Genomic DNA, 5,052 nt, shown 5'->3' with positions numbered 1-5,052 from the left:
GCACGATATATGGCGTCCAGAGTATGGTTTGTATATCCAACCTAACCTCTGGGGCGGGTGTGCACCTCTTAATTTTAAATGCATATAGACATTGAGGGTTCTCGGGAAGTGCTGACACCTACTGCTCTCTGGCAGGATGCACCATGACCCTCCTGTGTTTTAAATGCACTTTAGAACAGGACGCAGTAACACGACATATGAGAGGGCGGAGTGAGGTATGCGGTTTTCACACCCCCATTCTCTATTCACCATCGGGGCAGGGTGGCTGGGAGGAGTTGGTCAGGATCTGTGACACTGGGCCTTCCCCGCGACTGGCAGGCCGGGGGTGGTCTGCTTGCCCCCACGGCAGGGAAAGGGGTAACATCTCTTGTGTCTGGCAGTTGATTGCCCCCGTGGGGGTGGTGAAACCTGGACCTGGGAGTATAGAATATGTCTGGGGAGTATGAATAGGTGTATAGTGCTCATTTCTGTTTGTCACCACATTGGGAGAGTGCTGAGTATTTGTATTTGAAGGAATGAGGGTAGGAACGTATGCTTGTGCTCATCCTAATGATATTTATTCGGCCAGCAAGCGAGATGGGCAGTTTAGACAGTCTTTCCAAGTTCTGTTAAGTTTGATGGTATAAATTAATAAAATTGTTTGAAAAGGCCAGAGAATTCATGGGTTACACGGGTATTTTAGATTGTAAAAGGAAACAAAATCAATGTAGCGCTATCTAATTTTTCTAACGAAGTAATAGGAAACAATATGCTTTTTGTTAAGTTGATTTTGTATCCAGAAATTTTCCCAAATTCAGTTAGAACTGTCATAATTTTTGGCAATAATTTAGTAGGATCAGTGATATATAGCAACAAATCATCTGCAAAGAGAGACACCTTATGTTCTACATCACATCTCCTTATTCCTTTGTAATTTTTTGTAGAGCGTAATTGAATGGCGAGAGGTTCTATGACAAGTCCAAATAGCAATGGGGACAAAGGGCACCCTTGTCTTGTAGAGCAGTGGAGGAGGAAAGGACTAGAAGTTATATTATTTGTGTTAACCGAGGCCTGAGGTTTTGTGTAAAGCAGCTTAACAAAGGAGATATAATTAGGGCCTATGCCATACTTTGACAGGGTCGAGAAGAGGAAATCCCACTCAACCCTGTCAAAGGCCTTCTCTGCATCTAATGAGAGTAGTATTTCAGATTGATCATAAGTATCATGTGTATATATAATATTGAATAGCCTTCTAATATTAAAAGATAACTGTCTATTTTTTACAAATCCAGTTTGGTCCTCCGACACAACTGTTGGGAGAACTATCTCTAATCGCATAGCCAGAATGCTTGCCAATATTTTATTATCTACGTTCAATAGACTTATTGGTCTGTACGAATAAGGTTCCAAAGGATCCTTACCAGGCTTGTGGATTAGAGAGATAGTGCTATCATACATGGTTGAAGGTAAGCATCCTTTAGTTAGAGCTTCGTTATATACCTCCAAAAGAACGGGTGAAATCTGTTCGCTAAAGGTCTTATAGAATTCAGCACTATACCCATCTGGACCGGGGCTTTTTGAGCACTGCATACTTTGAATAGCCTGATTTATCTCCCTTAATGTTATTGGTTCTTCTAACAGTAGTTTGTGTTCTAGATGGAATAGCATCGAAAAAACTTTCGATTATGTCTGGATCTTTTTTTAAGTCTGAAGAGTAAAGTGCTTTATAATATTCTTGGAATACATCATTAATTCTCTTTGGGTCAGTTGTTAATTGCCCTGCACTAGTTCTTATTTCTGTAATCAGTCTTGATGCTGCAACTTCTTTAACTTGCCTTGCTAGTAAACTACCTGTTTTTTTCCTGGTGTTCATAGTACTTATGTCGAAGTTGTGTAAGTAATCTTATTGTGTCATGTATAAAGCAATTTAATTTTTGTTGCATTATTAACTGCAATAGCCGGTCTCATGACAGCCACGGGAAGCTGACGGGTAAAGAGATCGGTTGTTATCGGATTACATCGTTGAAGAGAAATTGTTCGAGCCATGTTTCCGAAGTAAAAAGAGGCGACGGATGGCCTGGATTGCAGCCATTCAAAAACAAAATATAACGTCCCAGAACACTCCAGCTCACATGTTAGTCTGCTCCAAGCATTCCCACAAAGGTCAGAGTTTTGTAGTAGTTAATGCGTCATTTTCCATAACATAATTGGTGATATAGGTTACAAGCAGTGTTGGGAAGGTTACTTTTAAAATGTATTCCATTACAGAATACAGAATACATGCCCCAAAATGTATTCTGTAACGTATTCCGTTACGTTACTCAATGACAGTAACGTATTCTGAATACTTTGGATTACTTAATATATTATCATGCTTTTTACAACTACGTGAATGTACTATTGCTGTGATATATTACTGTTACTGAAGGTCCGCGACTCCGAACTGTAGTAAAGGGACCTCTGACTAATACGGCGGGGTCCCTGTCGGCTCGTAGCTGAAAAATAGCTTTACTTTGTTGTGTGGGTCAACTTTTCTTGCGAGAGACAGAGAGAGGCGTTGAAAGGCTGCTCTAACGGAACTTGTTGTTTTCGGAGGAAAACACGAACACGGTGTACAGTCAAGTTTTAATAGCTTACTTACAACTGGGCTCGTCAGGCACTCTTCTTGGCTGAAGTGGTTATTATTATATTTACATGCTTCCAGCTCCCGTTTTTCCTCAACGACAACTCGTACCTTTCCACTCCCCTTTAACTCCCTCCTCGCGCTCACAGACCCATAACGTGTATGGCAGTCCATTCTCCCTGCAACACGGACTACACTGCCCATGATGCTACTTTCTTTAGAGCTATGCTTGTAGCATTCTGCCTGTTAGCTTAGCACAACAACAACAACAAAAAGGCGCTCTCTCACCCAGGAAACACAGAGAGAGAGAGCGTCACCCTGTAACCATGGCAACCGTAATGCTGCCGCCTGGAACAACAGAACGTAGCTGTCAAACAAACCCAAACAGTCCTGACCCGCGACAATATGAAACAGGAAAGTACCGCAGTGTAATCCATTTATTTCAACAAAGTAACTGTATTCTGAATACCACCTTTTAAAACGGTAACTGTAACGGAATACAGTTACTCATATTTTGTATTTTAAATACGTAACGGCGGTACATGTATTCCGTTACTCCCCAACACTGTTTAAAACACAGGAGGGGCATGGTGCTTCCTGCCAGAAAGCAGTAGGTGTCAGCACGGCCCCTCCCGAGAATAAATTCTCTACCTCTGCCCAGTGCGCTTTCTCATCTTCATCAAAGATAAGTACAACCATTGTGATTTCATCTACTTGGCCATGGGGCAAGCAAGGAAGCAATTTATATATCACTCTCAGAACAACTCCCAGCTGAAAACAGTGGGGACAGACAGCTGGCTAAAAGCAGAGGAGAACGGGGCAGCAGTAGAAGGGTTAATGATCCGACAGCTTCCACATTAGGCACAGGTAGACTCTGTGACAAGACCAGGCCTAGTGTGTGACCATGTTCATGTGTAGGACCAGGTATGGACTGGACCAGATTAAAAGAGTCAATAAAACTTCTCCTCCTTTGTCAGTGCAGCAGACATGGATATTAAAATCTCCCATAATAAGAACATTATCCCAGCTAGAAATTCTGAAAAGTCATTTACAAAATTCTCATTGGGACGATAAATAACAGCAAAGAGCACTGAGTTGGAGTGATTGACTTCAAAACACGTCAGATCAGAGCTGGAAGATAAAGACTTCAAAAATAACTCTTTACATTTAAAATCATTTTTAAAATTCACCTGCCGCACCTCCTCCTCTCCCTCGGTGTGTTAAAAAGGAACAACCCGCTGGTAAAAGTTCTGATAAAATACTGGACTCACCAGGGTTAAGCCAAGTCTCAGTGATACACATGAAGTCCAGGTTCAAGGGCAATTGGACAGTGAAGGAAATGTGATATTTGATTCATTAAAACACAGGAAATAGCACATTTTTTTAAATTTAAATACAGCAAGCATTCAGTGTCTGGAAACTTTGGAGGACACAGATTTATTTATTTTACCTTAAAGCCATCACAGCACCCTGAGCATGCATCCCCAAACTTCTCTGGTCTCACATGCTGTGCACTTTGGACTCTGTCATCTTGACAGTGCTGGAGGGTTTGCTGGTGCACTTCAATGTCAGTAGGTGGCAGCACCAGACCATGGTTTTGCCTTGGGACGGTCATTAGAAGAGCAATTTTCATCACAAAGCTTTCAAGCACACACACACACACACACACACACACACACACACACAGATGTGTGGTTCCAAATGTAAAATCCAAATCAACACCTAAACTATCATCTGCACTTTGGCTACTTTACTTCTTTTACACAAATTGTGTAGTTTTAGGTACAAGTGGTCACGTTTGGTATTACAACAAATGAAACCCCCTGCAGCACTGACTGTTACCAGGACACCTCCTGATGTAACTGGTTTACTGTTGTGTGTAATGCTTTCCAAAATAACACATTTACATTAGCATAATGTAGTAATACAACACACTACTGTACAAAATTCTGTAATAATATTACAATTTTGTCGCTACTTGCATTACAAAGGCTCTTTAAATATCTGCACAATGGACGGATTAAATACATATCAGATGTGTTTTCCTTCCTGCTACAAGCAGCTGAAGTTTGTGTGCATGGAGGAGGAAATTGGTGGTGAGGTCCACAACTTTGGATGAGTGGAGATATTCCTCTTATTTTTGTATGAGAGGCTGAGAATGTGATGGTAAAGTGTAAACTGCATCAAGGACAGAAAAAAAATCACATTGCGGCTTTAACTGTGCAAACATCTGCACAAAGAGCATGCTAACACCAAGCTAGCCAGGGAGAAAATTCTTACAGATTTGATTTCCTTGAATTGAAACTCTTCAAACAAACACACACACACACACACACACACACACACACACACACACACACACACACACACACACACACACACACACACACACACACACACTGTGTTCTGAATCTTTTCAGCCACTCGATGATGTTCCTGCTGTTTTTAGT

The sequence above is a fragment of the Rhamphochromis sp. 'chilingali' genome (genome assembly GCF_963969265.1).
Source record: "Rhamphochromis sp. 'chilingali' genome assembly, chromosome: 1".
Taxonomy (NCBI): domain Eukaryota; kingdom Metazoa; phylum Chordata; class Actinopteri; order Cichliformes; family Cichlidae; genus Rhamphochromis; species Rhamphochromis sp. 'chilingali'.
Note: the sequence above shows the minus strand (reverse complement) of the source record.